This window comes from Acanthaster planci, linkage group LG18, assembly GCF_054643075.1.
Source record: "Acanthaster planci isolate LZ-2023a linkage group LG18, COTS_SCS, whole genome shotgun sequence".
Taxonomy (NCBI): Eukaryota; Metazoa; Echinodermata; class Asteroidea; order Valvatida; family Acanthasteridae; genus Acanthaster; species Acanthaster planci.
The window spans coordinates 6632297-6650011 of record NC_141794.1 but is presented as its reverse complement, the minus strand read 5'-3'; the positions used below and the strand labels follow the sequence as shown (position 1 = coordinate 6650011).

The following is a 17715-nucleotide window of genomic DNA, read 5'->3' as shown; positions in this document are numbered from 1 at the left end:
CGCCTGGTTACAGGTTCTGGCATGGGGGATTCCGCACGTACTGGTACCGGGGTCACCAACTCTGCTGGGGGCTGTACACTTGCCACCTGCCTGAGAGGTGGGGTCGGAAGACGTCTTTGGGGGACTGGAGGCTGCTGATTTGGTGATGGTGGGACGTGTAATGGGGGTGGGCTGACGGCATCAGTGCTGAGCTGTGTGGGCGGTTCTCGAATTTTCACCAGTGGGACAGGTGGCAATTTGCGCCCGGTTGGTGTACTGGCCATCGGTGTGAGCCATCCGTGGGTGCAGAAGACTGGAGCATCCGGGTTCAGGTTGCTTGAGGGGAGAGAACTATTTGTTTCCTTGGGTGCATCATGTGAAGAAAGATGGGACGATTCTGGGGAAGACTTGAATTTGCATAAGCCTAGTGCATTGCGATGGAGGATCTTGCTCTTCTTGGTCTGCTCCTGCTCCACCTCATAGACAGGAATGGCCGGGTGAGGTTGCCGGACAACAACGTAGGGAACAGACTCCCATCGGTCACTTGTTTTACACCGCCCTCTCAGACCTCTATTGCAAACAAGGACGCGTTCTCCGGGGAGAAGGGGTAGATCTTTCGCCCTCTTGTCAAATGCCTTCTTCTGGTTGTCTGCTGCCGACTCCAGTGACTTCCTAGCAGTCTCATGGGCTATCATCAGACGATGATGATGTGCAGCAACCCACCCATCAGGACTCTCTTCTCCTTGTTTGTCGGGAAGGCCCATAGTCATGTCTATGGGGAGCCTGCAATGCCGGCCGAACATCATATAGTGAGGTGTGTACCCTGTAGAAGAATGGACCGAGTTGTTATAATAATAACAAAGCTCTGGGAGATACTCCGCCCAATGCTGTTTCTTCTCAGCTTCCATTGTCCCAATGAGGTCAAGCAGTGTGCGGTTAAACCGCTCACAGAGGCCATTCCCAGCAGGGTGATACGGGGTTGTTCGGCTTTTGCAGTGGTGGCGGCAGTTTGGTCTCGGGTTGGAACAGCCACTGCGATCTTCGTGAAATGGTCAGTCATAACAAGAACGTGCTCATAGCCTCCTGATGACCTTTCTAGGGTGAGGAAGTCCATGGCAACTAACTCTAGGGGAGCAGTTGTCTTGATGGAGACCAGAGGGGCTTTGTTTGTTGTCGCCTGTTTCCTGAGGGAGAATCTCTTGCAGCTCTCACACCAGTCTCGTACCAAGGATGCCATCTTAGGCCAGAAAAATCGAAATCGAACTGCCTCCTGTGTTTTCTCCACTCCCATGTGCCCAGCCTTATCATGCAGCTCCGTCATAACATCCCTTCTGAGACACTCGGGTAACACCACCTGACTCCTCGCTTCAAGCTGCTTGGGATCTGTGGTGACTCGAAATAGAGTGTCGTTGATGAGCTGAAGTTTCTTCCTCTCTCCGAAAAGTATTCTGGTTTCTGGACTAAACATGCTCCGCTCTGAGCCACTCGGACACCTGTTCTCTTTGACTAGTTGCCACACAACTCCAATGTCATGGTCCTCCTGCTGTAGCCTAGACATATTAACAGCACTCACCCCAGTCAACATCTCGGTGGCACCAACTGTACAACGAGACACCACAGACTCAGATGTACTCTCTGCAAAAGCCTCACAACATGCTCTGACAACAGCAACTGTGACATCACAGCTGCTTTCGTCAGGTTCCTCAATCTCATCGGGTGTAGTGGGCCTCTGAAGCCTGGAGAGGGCATCCGCATTATCATTCTTCCTTCCAGGCCGGTATTTGATATCGAAGTTGAAACTCGACAACTGTGCTAGCCAGCGTTGTTCAACTGCTCGCATATTTGCTGTATTCAGGTGGACCAAAGGGTTGTGATCTGTGTACACTGTGAATCGGCCGCCCATCAAGTATTCCCGGAATTTCTCAGTGATGGCCCACTTCATCGCCAGCAGCTCTAGTTTGAACGCACTGTAACAAGCATCATTCCTCTCTGCCTTCCGAAGGCCTCGACTAGCATAAGCTATCACTCTGTCTCTGCCATCCTGCTCTTGAGAGAGAACAGCCCCAAGGCCCTCGTTGCTCGCGTCAGTGTAGAGGAGGAATGGCTTGGAGTAGTCAGGGTAGGCAAGAACTGGTGGGGACATTAGACACTGGCGAAGATGGTCAAATGCTTCCTGGCATTCTGCGGTCCAGACAAACGGCGGGTCCTTCTTCGTCTTCTTGGAATCCTTCTTTGGCTGCGATGTCAGAGCATACAGGGGCTTGGCAATCTTTGAAAAATCCTTCACGAACCTCCTATAATACCCTGCAAAGCCTAGGAATTGCCGTACAGCTTTGGCCGAGGTTGGGACAGGCCACTCCTCCAACGCTAAACATTTGACCGGGTCAGTTTGGATGCCGTCTGCTGATGCCACATGCCCAAGGAAGTTGATGGAGCTCTTGAGCAGGTGACACTTGGAAGGTTTGCCTTGAGACCATGTTCTGCTAAGCGAGAGAAGACCATGTTCAACCTTTCAAGATGTTATGTGAAGTCAGCAGAGAATACAATAATGTCATCAAGGTAAAACATCAGTGTCTCACAGGACTTTTCTCCAAAACACCGCTCCATGAATCGCTGAAAAGTTGCCGGTGCATTACTCAAGCCAAATGGCATCCTGTTAAACTTATACAATCCCATAGGAGTTGTGAAAGCCGTCTTAGCCCAGTCAACTGGATCCATTTCAATCTGCCAGTAGCCGCTCATCAGGTCAGTGGTGGAGAAATATCTGGAGCCACGGAGGGCATCCAGAGACTCATCAATTCTGGGCAATGGGTAGGCATCAGGGGTGGTGACTGCATTAAGGCGTCGGTAGTCAACACATAAACGCAAGTCTCCACACTTCTTCCTTACCAACACAATAGGAGAAGCCCAAGGGCTGGAGCTCTCCCTGATGACGTCCTTGCTCAGAAGGGCCTTGAGGTGGTCTTTCACCTCCTGGTACTGGTGTGGGGGGACTCGCCGATACTGTTCCTTGATGGGTCTATTCGTCTCAGTGGGGATCTTATGTTGTACTGTGGTGGTTTTCCCAAAATCGTGGCTATCTTTGGAGAAAACATCCTGGTGTCGATGAAGAAGGGAACACAGCTGCCCGAATTCATCTGTGGTCAAGTCCTCTTGACCAACATTCACCGGCACTGGCAGCTCCTGTGGTATGATCTTACACCCAGCCTCTGTCTCCTCCCGAAGACTCACTTTCACCTCATGTAACCCCAGCTCTACCAGCTCCAGCTTGTCCACAGATGGTGCACTCTGCAGCACTTCCGTCACACCACTCACTTGTGCTAGCCTCATTCCACTGTGTACCTTGACATCCCACTGATTAGGGTTAGCTACTCGAACAGGAACAAGCCCCTTTGTGGTTGTACAGACACTCTTGGCAATCATGAGATGTTTGGGCAGGAACTTCGCAGGGGTTGGCTCAATCAGGACTGCACTCTCATGCACATAAGAGGGGTGGCATCGCCCAGGGATGACCATTTCTGTGCCGGCAGGTATAACTATGGGGCGCTGGTTGGCTGCACGGACGATATCAGATGGTGGCCTGGAGCACCGGGACCAAGGCTCTGTCTGCATCGTTCTTGAGAAGAAAGACGCTGACTCCTTGAAAAGCAAATCTTGACAGCTCCGCAGCACGTTCATACCAAAAATGGGTCTGGTTGGGGTGTCAGTCGGCTTGAGAATGAAAAAGACGGCCTGCTCAACCTGACGGCCCATCAAGTACACATCTAGCTCTACCATGCCTTGGTATGGGATCTGCAGGCCATTGGCGGCTACTAAACGGATGTAAGGGTTTGCGAGGCTACTCTCCTCGGTGTTAGTCTGGAAATATTCCCTGAAGACCTCATATGGTAGTGTAGAAACCTGGGACCCAGTGTCCAGAAGACAGGTGACCTCCTGACTTCCCAGAACAACATCGATGTAGAGGCAATCCCCGACGGCCTTACTAGAGTGTTCCAGTGTCTGGCCCTCGACACTGGAACATTCTAGTTTAACGGAGCCAGTCGTTGCCTGGTGTCACACTCCTTCGCCATGTGCCCGGGCTTGTCGCATCTCAAGCAGATCGGGTTTCCTTGGTCGTCCCATCTGGGTTGCCGTCTCGGGGGTCTCCTTATATTGGCAGATGAGGAGTTGGAACGAAGCTGGTTTAATTCCAACCTCATGGCTGCCATCATCTCTGCCATCTCCCGTTGTTGCTGGACAGTCCTCTCAAGGGTGGCCTGGAGGATTTGCATCTGAGAGGGGTCCTGGGGGATCTGCATCGGGGAGCGGGCCTGGGGGACACTGGCAGCCTTCACACCGGCATCTTCTCCTGTCAGCAGCCAATTGAAGGGCCTCGCTGGTAACGTCCCTGAAGGACATTTCTGGTCTCCTGCGGAGTTCCATCTTGAGAATGCGCTGGACCTCGGCGTTGTCTAAACCGATGACAAATCGGTCCCTCAGGTGTTGATCGGGCCGGTTGACAGCTCCTGGATCTCGTTGTCTCAGCCTCCCAAGGATTTCCTGCAATGCCAGCGAGAACTCCATTAGTGTCTCTGTAGGCTTCTGTCTCCTGCTGTGAAACATCTGCAGGAGCGTCACAGCGGGCACCTTGTCTCCATAGGTGTCTAGAAGTCGAGCAAAAATGTCGTCTGCCCGGCGTCGCTCCTCCTCCGGCATGACTAGCACCTCTCGTTTTGCCTCCCCTCCCAAGTACTTGATCAGCACTTGGGACTGCTGGTCAATCGGTGTGTTCCAGGTCTTTAACAGCGACCGCATATCTATATAAGCTGATGTGGTGGGCTGCAGGTGCCGGTGCAGCTCCACCATTAACCACATTCTCTCCTTCCATGATGTAGGTGCCAACAATCCCACTTCTGACACGTGTAATGGGGGTGGGGGGCTTGTGACCCTTGATTGCTGGCAGGCTGAAATGGAGAGAACACAGACAAGGTGGTTGGAATAGGAAGTGAATGGTACAGCACTGAAGCATGCTGGACCACACCACCCGGACCAGTGCACCACCCCATCCAGGGTCACTCCACTTTCAAGAAGGGGATCGATCTAACTGTCTACAGTAAGCACAGGTGTAGTGGGCTAAACCAAGTTGAAACTCCAAAAGCAAAAACAAAAAGTGGTGGGGGTGTATCATACAAAAGAAGAAAACAATAAAGAGTAAACATTACGAATTTCTCCCATTTAAACGAATCCGAGTTAGACCTCTCTAACTCGGAAAGAACACATCCATTCTGAAATGACAGCTTTCCCAAGTGGACAATTTTTATTGCCCCCTTGTGGTGATAAACCAGTGGTCCTATGCTTTTGACCTCTGCCAAAGGTACCAGTCCTTGGTACAAAGTGAATGACAGATTTATGTCATCCTTTGCTGGTTGTGGTCATTCATTGCTGGATTGATCGCTGGCTTGATGCTCAGTCAGTGCGTAGTGATATGAAAATCAAAAAATAAGAATTTAGAGTTCATTGTTTGGTGCACGTATAAAAAAGCAATTTTTAACAAAGTAATCATTTGCAGTCAGAAAATCAACGAGATAATTGTGTCATCAGTTAAAATGAAATATTTTGAGGCCTTTTTTCCTTTCATGATGGAGTCTCCAAGAGTAAATTGGCTGCCATATAAGGGCCAGGTTAAGGTGATTTCCTCATCTTCATCATCCATCATTTTACTGCCTTGGTGCAGTTCTCAAAATGTTCAGTTTCTAAAGAAGGCAAAATGACAGGAAAATTCTCAGTTGGAAGTCGCGTCCAGGCATTCGATGAGTTGGGAAGATGGTGTGCAGCTAAAGTAGTCAAAGATGAAGAATGGTCATACCTAGCGAGTTTTATTGGATATACTGGGCATGATATCTGGGTGGATGAACGTTCCGTAAGACATCCAGTACCTCCCTATGAAGAGTATCATCAGAGACGTAAGTAACATGCTCATCTTCCATTTTAACATTCAGTTGCTGGTCTACCGGTATATCCGAAAGCAATATGATTTAAAAATTAATATGTATTTCCAAAAGATACCGGTACTTGTACAAAGAATTAATGAATAAATAACAAATTTGTTATTTCCTTGTAAATGCACTGTACATGTTTCTGAAAAAAACCCACTTAGGAAGGATTAGTAAATCGGAATATTTGCGGTAGGCAAGTTTTCTGTGGTACATGTAAAAAATTGTTACCTGTTGATGTAATGAAATGCCATAAAACCCTAGAAAGATATTTGAAAAGTCGTCCCGTCTTCATAAATCACAGACTTCTACCTTTGAATATTTTACAGTTTCACATGGGTGAGCATTACAGCCAACAAATATCATATATCTTTGTTACAGAAAACCGCAGGCAAGCCACAAAAAAATCACTGTCACAAAAGTGTAAAAGGAAGCAGTACAGTTTTTGAGAGCAAGGGGACCAGGTTGAAACAAGTGATGGACACAATGGCACTATTCTAACAGTGGATCCCTTCAAAAGGACCTTTGTCCTGCAAGATGGAACTGCAGTAAACCTTGAAAACATTTCCTTTTTCAGGTAAAGATTACTCAGATAAATGTTTTAGGGTTTCCTACATACATCTTGGTCATGCATTTTTTAAGCTTCTCATTCCTAAAAAATCCTGGAAAAGTCATGAAATGTAGTTTTCTGTGGAAACCCAGTTTTCACAACCAGGAGAGCAATTTGATAACAAGGTGACTCTAGTGTTTGATTTAATTTAACTATTTGGATATGTTTTCTGTTATCTTTATATTAGTTAATGAAATCTGTTTGGACTCTATACACAGAAGTAATCTGCAAATGCATTTTTAATACATTTAAAAACTCAGAATGCAATTTGTTGTTGATTTTTGTCATGACTCCTAAATATTGACTATTTTGTTGATGTTTATATTGTGTTTTGGGATTTCCTTTAACAGAAAGTACTGATTCCAATGAACAACCTATGAAAAAGAGGAAAACGAAAAAGCAACATAAAAAAGTATTATGAGATTAATACAGAGAAAATATAAGTCTTAAAGTGCTGTTGACTGTACAGGATATTGAAAGAAACATGCATTCATCTACATGTATTTGCTAATAAGTCATATAAATATGGTTTTACTTTAAGAGTGAAGAAACAAATGGTTCCCCAGTCGTCCTGCCACTATCCCATGATGAACCACCCACACTAAGGGCCAGGCAATATAAAGTACCATATCCTTGTCAACGAACAAGCAGTAATCAATTCAAAGAAAATGCCAGATATTGTAAGAGAGGCCATACACCAGAGATATCCAGTTATGGAATAGAACTTACTAAACTTAACAAACTATTCGGGAAAAATTAATCAGCAACCAACATATTGTGACAAACACTTCAGTAAAAAAATCCCGTATGACAAGCCTCAGTAAAAAAACAGAGAAGGATAAAAGGTAAATCAGGACAATCTGTTATTATGCATTATGCGTGACAGTGATTGTCATCCGAACTACCTCAGATTGGTTATGGTTATATAACTTGTTTGTTCTAGTATTAATTAAGATAATTCAGGTGTGTTGTTTGTGTATTGTGCTCTTGTATAGCCATGTTCTTTTTTTGTCAGTTTTTGTTAGTTGAAGGCGCTATATAAAACTGGTTATTATTATTATGTTCTCGTGTTTCTTGATTAATTATACTGATGTGCTACAGAAACTGTTTCTGTGACAAAATTTTTAATAGTTCACCAATTTATATACATCTTACAAAGACAACACACTTTGTTTTCTTAAACTGGTATTACTATAGTAGTTTAAAGTGTTCGGAGTCTTTTGTCAGTTCTACATGCCTAAACAGTGGCGTAACTACAGGGGGGCACAGGGGTGCACGTCCTCCCCCCCCAACAGAGGCCCGTGCTCCGGGTGCAACCCCCCCCCTTTTGAAGTTTTGAAATAAATAATATATATATCTAGTTCAATTATTTTCAGTGCCCCCTGAAAAAAATTGTGCACCCCCAGGTGCCCCCTCAGCTGTGGCACCCTAGTTACGCCACTGTAACTAAATGAAGTTCATTATTCCCTAGTTGGAATTTATTTCCAATTTGGTAAAACTGTCAAATAGGACTCACATTTGCTGTATGGTTTTGCATCCTCAATTAAGTGTGTTTATATCACATCTCTGATTTTGTAAATATTAGTGAAGCTATACTACCTACTTTTATTCTTTCAAAATAAAAAAAAATAGTTGAATTTGAGTAAAATACTTGTTTATTTTGTGGTTTTATGGAGTCGAATCAACATTGGTGTGTTATTCGAAAAATGCAGCATCAAAAATCTATACAAACATGATAGAATTGTTGAGACCATTTGAAATATACAAGGGCAAATGAACACCATCCCACTCCATCCCCACAAACACCTTGAATAAAATAGACAATTGAAAGTGTGAATACAAAGGAAAAGGAACATGTTCATACCTTGTAGAAACCTATAAACTTGTACATAATAGACCTATATTTTTCAGAACCCAGCAAAAAGTACTTGGGACAATGTATGTAGCATCCCTACTCGAGATGGGATCCCAGAACACACAGGCAGTACTTCTACAAAGTGTATTTGCATTGTGCATGTACAATGTACGTGTATTTACACAAGTGTTGTGTACACATGTACTGGTAAACTCTTTTACTGTGTACATGTAAATGTTGGCCACTTTTTCCCCCTTATTATAATTTTCTGTGACCAGTTTGTGTAAAATACTCCCAGAGGAGCCATTCACTGCAACTAGAACTTATCTGGCCCATGGTTGACCTGTGGTTCTGTGGCATAGTCATTGGTGGGGCAATGCCAAGTCAATATTCTGACCACCTGTACAGGCAAGTCTGGATTGGTTAGATGTTGAGTGATTGGATAGATACCTATATCCCCAAGGAGACATGCTGCCATTAATCTTTTCTTCGAAAAGGATGTGGAGATTTGAAAGATTTTTAAATGGGAGAAATTCGTAATGTCTGCTGTTGCTAGTGTATGGCCAAAGCGGTAACCCTTCCTTGTCAGTAGGACATGCTAGTTGAAGCTATTCATGGGGAAAGGTGCAATTTTCAAATGCTGATTGCACATTCTTCTGTTTACACTATAGTAGAAGTGTACATGTACAGTGTATGTATAGGCAGTTTGTGCACATTTGCTATTGGCTGACCTTGATGATTTACTCCCCATAGCACAGCCGGTGGACTTTTTTTTCCAATTTATTTTCAAAAATTGAGTTTTCTGGAACATTCTCAATCATTCAGCATTGTTTCTGTGTCAGACTGTGAAAAAGGGGTGTATATAAAGGGTGCAGTGTCCCAATTCAAGGAAAATTCTCCGCCAGGCCGAGGCGCAGAAAAAGTACCCCCAGAGATTGTTTCGAAAAGAGGGGTCTGTTTGGGCCAGGAAATGGTGGAATTGTGTCAGTATGGCCCAGAATCATCTCTGTAGATTCAGGGGCACCCATCTGGGGGCAAAGCAGACAAAAATGGGATTGAAAATTAGTCAGAAGAGCCCCAGGAAGGTGAGGGATGTCATTTGAAAAATGGCCGCTGGGAGGGCTTGGCAACATTCACTTTTTGGGGGGTGAGTTTGTTTTGGGCGGATAATTAAAAAATTCATTGGTTAACCTACTAAAAATTGAAAATCAAATGAAATCTGAAGGACCAAACAACACATTGATTTTTGTTTGAGAGGCCTCAGGGACTTCAGTTGCCTGCCATGGGGCTCCAAACTTGGTTGATTTTACACTATTTTCAATGGAGCTTGAATTAGTTCAGTGCACCCTATATTGCCAAGATGGCGGCGTCCTGGATGTCATGACGGTTGGATTGAAAAATCATTTCTCACGTTTGCGATAGTTACACCAGTGGTGAAAAGACCGGAACAAGCCAGGGATAGGAGTTTTATGAATTGTGAGACATGAGAAACATTTGATTGTTGGCAGCAACACTCCACTGGTAAATACCCATGCAATCATGTGGAAATTCTGAAAAACAATTAACTCTGTCACTGTTCATGCTGTTTTGCGTGTAATTTTCAAGAAATCAGCAGTGACCGAAGGACTTGATGGTTTCCGTGGGCCAACCCTAACCGAGCTTAACCCTAACGGAGGCCAACCCTAATGACGGCTAACCCTAACGGAGGCCAACCCTAATTATGAAGGGTAACCCTAACAGGGCCCTAACCAAGGGTGGGGGTACTTCCTCGATGGTCAAGTACAGCCCGCGCACCAACTGACCAAGCTGTGGATATATGCACAGGTGACTGAAAGTTCTCGAAACACTCTCCTTGGTGGTTTGTTCCACTCTTGTGTTGGAAGTGCCCTATTTTGGGCTCAGGTTTTCAACTCTTGGGCTGGAGCGTGTCAACAGGAATAAATTCTACTTAGAACTTTCATGTCAAAGCATGGCTGAAGTTTCATAATTTTCTTGTATTTGATCTCTGCTGTTGCTAGTGTATGGCCAAAGCGGTAACCCTTCCTTGTCAGTAGGACATGCTAGTTGAAGCTATTCATGGGGAAAGGTGCAATTTTCAAATGCTGATTGCACATTCTTCTGTTTACACTATAGTAGAAGTGTACATGTACAGTGTATGTATAGGCAGTTTGTGCACATTTGCTATTGGCTGACCTTGATGATTTACTCCCCATAGCACAGCCGGTGGACTTTTTTTTCCAATTTATTTTCAAAAATTGAGTTTTCTGGAACATTCTCAATCATTCAGCATTGTTTCTGTGTCAGACTGTGAAAAAGGGGTGTATATAAAGGGTGCAGTGTCCCAATTCAAGGAAAATTCTCCGCCAGGCCGAGGCGCAGAAAAAGTACCCCCAGAGATTGTTTCGAAAAGAGGGGTCTGTTTGGGCCAGGAAATGGTGGAATTGTGTCAGTATGGCCCAGAATCATCTCTGTAGATTCAGGGGCACCCATCTGGGGGCAAAGCAGACAAAAATGGGATTGAAAATTAGTCAGAAGAGCCCCAGGAAGGTGAGGGATGTCATTTGAAAAATGGCCGCTGGGAGGGCTTGGCAACATTCACTTTTTGGGGGGTGAGTTTGTTTTGGGCGGATAATTAAAAAATTCATTGGTTAACCTACTAAAAATTGAAAATCAAATGAAATCTGAAGGACCAAACAACACATTGATTTTTGTTTGAGAGGCCTCAGGGACTTCAGTTGCCTGCCATGGGGCTCCAAACTTGGTTGATTTTACACTATTTTCAATGGAGCTTGAATTAGTTCAGTGCACCCTATATTGCCAAGATGGCGGCGTCCTGGATGTCATGACGGTTGGATTGAAAAATCATTTCTCACGTTTGCGATAGTTACACCAGTGGTGAAAAGACCGGAACAAGCCAGGGATAGGAGTTTTATGAATTGTGAGACATGAGAAACATTTGATTGTTGGCAGCAACACTCCACTGGTAAATACCCATGCAATCATGTGGAAATTCTGAAAAACAATTAACTCTGTCACTGTTCATGCTGTTTTGCGTGTAATTTTCAAGAAATCAGCAGTGACCGAAGGACTTGATGGTTTCCGTGGGCCAACCCTAACCGAGCTTAACCCTAACGGAGGCCAACCCTAATGACGGCTAACCCTAACGGAGGCCAACCCTAATTATGAAGGGTAACCCTAACAGGGCCCTAACCAAGGGTGGGGGTACTTCCTCGATGGTCAAGTACAGCCCGCGCACCAACTGACCAAGCTGTGGATATATGCACAGGTGACTGAAAGTTCTCGAAACACTCTCCTTGGTGGTTTGTTCCACTCTTGTGTTGGAAGTGCCCTATTTTGGGCTCAGGTTTTCAACTCTTGGGCTGGAGCGTGTCAACAGGAATAAATTCTACTTAGAACTTTCATGTCAAAGCATGGCTGAAGTTTCATAATTTTCTTGTATTTGATCTCTGCTGTTGCTAGTGTATGGCCAAAGCGGTAACCCTTCCTTGTCAGTAGGACATGCTAGTTGAAGCTATTCATGGGGAAAGGTGCAATTTTCAAATGCTGATTGCACATTCTTCTGTTTACACTATAGTAGAAGTGTACATGTACAGTGTATGTATAGGCAGTTTGTGCACATTTGCTATTGGCTGACCTTGATGATTTACTCCCCATAGCACAGCCGGTGGACTTTTTTTTCCAATTTATTTTCAAAAATTGAGTTTTCTGGAACATTCTCAATCATTCAGCATTGTTTCTGTGTCAGACTGTGAAAAAGGGGTGTATATAAAGGGTGCAGTGTCCCAATTCAAGGAAAATTCTCCGCCAGGCCGAGGCGCAGAAAAAGTACCCCCCAGAGATTGTTTCGAAAAGAGGGGTCTGTTTGGGCCAGGAAATGGTGGAATTGTGTCAGTATGGCCCAGAATCATCTCTGTAGATTCAGGGGCACCCATCTGGGGGCAAAGCAGACAAAAATGGGATTGAAAATTAGTCAGAAGAGCCCCAGGAAGGTGAGGGATGTCATTTGAAAAATGGCCGCTGGGAGGGCTTGGCAACATTCACTTTTTGGGGGGTGAGTTTGTTTTGGGCGGATAATTAAAAAATTCATTGGTTAACCTACTAAAAATTGAAAATCAAATGAAATCTGAAGGACCAAACAACACATTGATTTTTGTTTGAGAGGCCTCAGGGACTTCAGTTGCCTGCCATGGGGCTCCAAACTTGGTTGATTTTACACTATTTTCAATGGAGCTTGAATTAGTTCAGTGCACCCTATATTGCCAAGATGGCGGCGTCCTGGATGTCATGACGGTTGGATTGAAAAATCATTTCTCACGTTTGCGATAGTTACACCAGTGGTGAAAAGACCGGAACAAGCCAGGGATAGGAGTTTTATGAATTGTGAGACATGAGAAACATTTGATTGTTGGCAGCAACACTCCACTGGTAAATACCCATGCAATCATGTGGAAATTCTGAAAAACAATTAACTCTGTCACTGTTCATGCTGTTTTGCGTGTAATTTTCAAGAAATCAGCAGTGACCGAAGGACTTGATGGTTTCCGTGGGCCAACCCTAACCGAGCTTAACCCTAACGGAGGCCAACCCTAATGACGGCTAACCCTAACGGAGGCCAACCCTAATTATGAAGGGTAACCCTAACAGGGCCCTAACCAAGGGTGGGGGTACTTCCTCGATGGTCAAGTACAGCCCGCGCACCAACTGACCAAGCTGTGGATATATGCACAGGTGACTGAAAGTTCTCGAAACACTCTCCTTGGTGGTTTGTTCCACTCTTGTGTTGGAAGTGCCCTATTTTGGGCTCAGGTTTTCAACTCTTGGGCTGGAGCGTGTCAACAGGAATAAATTCTACTTAGAACTTTCATGTCAAAGCATGGCTGAAGTTTCATAATTTTCTTGTATTTGATGATTTTAAGGGGACTAGTAAACAAAAAAGAGGGGGGGGCACACCTCTTACAATTAGGTTAATGCAGGATGGAATAGGATGATGGCACATTAATGTGTGATTTTTGATGTGCTTTTCAACTCAGTGAGGCTTTTTCACAAGGCTTCACTGAATGTGTCATTCACCCAGTCACTCTTTGCTTTTTAAAAAAATGCTTAACCTTAACACTCCTCAATCCTTCACCTGTTTGAGGATTGAGGAGTGTTATGGATAATGAGGGATTAAACGGAGTGACATGATGCAGCCGGCTTCTTCAGTCGGCTTCCTCATACAGTCGGCCTCCCTTGTTTGGTCCGCCAAGCAGCAAAAGGTGATGAACCATCTCAATCAATGCATTGGTGGTGAATCAATAGAACGGGTAACGAGACCAAGAGGGTTCAACTATTTTTGGAAGACCGTGGATTTGCCAGCCGATGTTGAATGTTACCCATAGTAACCTTTCTCAATCCCCCAATTTTAATATGAATTTACAAACACCTATAGACGTTCTGAGAAAGTTTGACCATTATGTTCTTGGTTCAAGGCAGGGTTTTTGATTGCATGCTTTTAGTTGTTAGAATAAAGTACTTATAAAATACTGATGTAGAGTCAAGTCTTTCTGGGACTGAGAATCCACCGAAGGATTGTTAAGCTTGGATCAGTTCGAGTCACGTCGCCTTTTTCTCTAGGTGATCCAGTTTCCTCTTGCCTCTTCCGGATTGAATTGAATTGGGAAACTGATTGATTCATGAATAAAACATATAGCTGGCGCAAATAGCGCCTGATCTGCAAAACGCCATTAGTTGGACACCAGATGTGCCGATGATGAAATAGGCCTCTCACAGGGAATTCGTCGGTAGTTTGTGTGATTTCGATAATCTGGAACAGGCAGGAGGAAACCAGAGTACCTTGGCCAAATTCATGTATAAAAATATATATATATAATCTCTTTCCACGCTATTTTAGTTCTAGTTTTACTTTAACATCAGATATTCATTCATACAACAAGAAGTGTTTCAAAGAATAATCTGTATGTCTGTCCTAATAGAACTTCAATGTTAAAAAGATAGCCTCTTTCACCAGGGTACCAACTTCTGGAATCGCTTGATTCTCCGATTTTATCCTTATTTGTCAAAAAGCTGAAAACCAAATTGATTGCCTCTTATAATATTTGATGGGTAAATAAATATCTTACTCCTGCTTGTAGGTTGTAGTTTGTCCTAATGTTGTAGTTACTTCCTTTTGTTAAACGTCTTAGTCCACAGGTCCATTTTTACTTAAATCACATTTGTGTCCAATATTTATGATTTCATTGCAAAATCTGTCTGTATTATGTGAAGAAACAGAGTTGAACAAACAAAATACAACAGTAAAATATTGAAAAGCCTTCAAATTTGAGGATGACTTTTTTGTCTTTTCACGATACATGTGTTTCATTTTCAACTGCTTTTCAATCTTGGTGGGCGTTTCTGGAACACAAAACAGAATCTGTTCATCACCTTATCATTCTTCAGACCAACTGGGGTTTAAAATAGGGTGACAATGACGGGCAACTTTACTAACCTGTTGGCTTCCCTTGATCAGTCATTCAAACGATGACAGCACCCATTAAAGCGCGGACAGCATGAATAACACGAAGTTTGCCATCTTCTGAAGTCACAAAGAGAGGCGGCAACCCTTGTGAAATGCTCTTGTGGTTGACTGCAGAGCTGCAATGTGGTTGACGGTAACACACGCATCCAAATTGTCAATCAAGTCATAGGGCTTAGTTGACAAGTCACGGTTGGCCGGAGCATCAAAGAAAAATTCCTCTATAAAAATCTAGGTATTTCGCATACTCATCATCATTTGTCTGAAGACACAAATCTACGTTCAGCGAAGTAATATGCCAGTGCAAACAAGAAAAGTTAAGAAGGCTTCGGCGTCTAATCCCACGCCACCTGCCTGTGTGACGGATGCCATTGTTGGCAGCATCTTCGATGCGGTCCAGGTTAGTGTCTTTATATTTTCATATTTTTGATACGTTGAGGTAATGGTTTTGTGCAATAATATTGTAATATCGATGAGTTGTGTAATTACTCTAAAAAAATCACTCACAGGCATATTTTAGTGAATTTGGAATCGCAACAAATCATTCCTGATGTTGGGGCTTTATTTGTGACGGTGTCCCTTGTTATATGTTGGTAAAAACATATACTTATTTTTCTCGTTGTAGATTCAAAATTGACATTGTTCCACATCTTGCAAGGATCTTAGAGGTGTATTTTTATATTACAGAGTTATATGATCCGCTCTATTTTATACAGAAAATTGTTCCCCAACTTCATGGAATGACCCACTTATCTTGCGATACGTTCGATGACGAAATTGAATGCAAAAGGTGTAACACAAGTGACCAAAAGGAGCGGTAAAGAAAGCTTTGCCAGAGGACATGGGACTTTGCGAGGTCATGCTGGACTTCGAAGCGGGCATCTGGAAGGCCATGTCATCCGTATTCCCACAGGTTAATGTCTTTTAATTAACATGTCTTAATAAATGAAAATTGAAGGATAAACATATTCTTTTGAGGATAAACATATTACTTGCTCACACACTCACACAAATTTGACATAGTGCCATCGTAAAACTCTCAAGTTAATTCTTTGAACCCTGGCAGCGGCTATACCAGCAGCAAAGTGCAAAGGCAGGATATACCTGAATCATGAATTTTTTGGGTTTTTTTTTTTGTTTTTATTTTCTATCAACAGGTCAAACGCATAGGCTGCTCCTTCCATTGGAAGCAAGCCGTTTAGCGAAAAATCCAGCTGGTTGGGTTGCAACCAGCTCACATGCAGAGGAATGATGCACACCAGCTCCTGAAAGAGCGTATGTCCCTCCCCTGCTTGCCAGCCGAGATCATCAAACCAATGTTCGAGGCCTTGAGAGAACGAGCAGCTGGGCCTATGCTCGAGCAGGTAAGTTAGAATTCGTTTTGAGTTTTTCCCTTTTTTCAAGTCTCCTAAAAGTAAATGGTAGATATTCGCATATTGCCCCAGTTGTCGCCTCAATAAAGCCATCCAACCAACCTTTTCCTGATATCAGTAATGATATGTACATGTACTGTGAAAATTTAGGTTCTTGGATAGATGTACACCCTTTTGTAACTGCGATCTTCTGCAGGTGTTTCAGTACGTCAACAACACCAGGATCGAATCCGACGTCTGGGCGCTTCCACCTGGTCCACCTTTCTCTCTAGCATCAGGACCAACAATGACGTCAAAGGCTGGCACAGCAGACTGAACAGGAAGACGGGCCGTCCAAACTTGTCGCTCTAAGAGTTGATCACCGCCCTGCACTGGGAGGCTCTCTGTAGGCCTGCAGATGCGTCTGGTGTCTGAGAGTAAAATTCAACAAGATCCAGCGCCATCAGTGGAAAAGCCAACAGGCCCGACTCTTCACGCTATGGGACGAGTTCGTAGATGGCCGGTGAACTGCCAAGCACCTCCTATGTGCTGTTTCCCACATTTTTGGTCGGGCACCGGATGACAAGTAGGCACCAGATGACAAGTTAAGTAGGCTAATCTTCTTGTAGTGACCCGATATCCAGTTAGTTAGTTATAGTGTTCTGTTGCTCATTCACTCGACTGGGACCTCACATATACTGCGAAAATTGATTTAGGTTCTTGAATATATGCTTTTTGTGTGATGTATAAAGTCATAGAGGTACATTGTACACTAATGTCAATTTTTAACGTCCCATTATTAATTTTTTAATTTGCGTAATTTTTCTTCCTATTTTGGAATTGAATATCTTTGAGAGTGCTTTTAATTTGTTTACTAGTAACGGGCAAGTAGGCTAATGACAAATGACAAGTAGGCTAATCTTGTTGTATAGTGACCCAATATCCAGTTCTGTTGTTATGTTCCCAGTTCAGACAAGCGTTGGCAGAGTCGACCCAAAATGTTTAAATTTATTTTCGTAATATTTTTGGGAGTTTTAACTCGTGATATTTGTATTTTTCTTCCTTTTTTAGAATTGAATATCTGTTAGAGTGTTTTAATTTCTTTACTAGTAACTTAATGTATATTCTTCCGGTAGCTTTTTTAATTAAACAATGTGATGTAGTTGAGAAGACATTCCAATCTTGTTAATTTCCTTTTGGTGTTTCCCTTTCTAGTTATACCTTACTAGAATATTTATAACTTACCCCTTTGTCATAAATCATGTCTCCTTAACACTTCCGTAGGTTTGCCTAATATGTACCATTTTTTTATCTGAAATAGTCCACAAGTTAATTAATATGGCCATATATGGTAGAGCGTGGGTGTTGTGGCGCACAAAATCCCATAGACAATACACAGGAAACGCTGCGCC

General features: G+C 43.6%; 1 pseudogene; it reads left to right on the top strand.

Annotated features, from left to right (window-relative positions):
- The first annotated feature begins 13617 nt into the window (after positions 1-13617).
- LOC147796129 (uncharacterized) lies at positions 13618-16893 on the top strand (annotated as a pseudogene).
- Positions 16894-17715: the final 822 nt, after the last annotated feature.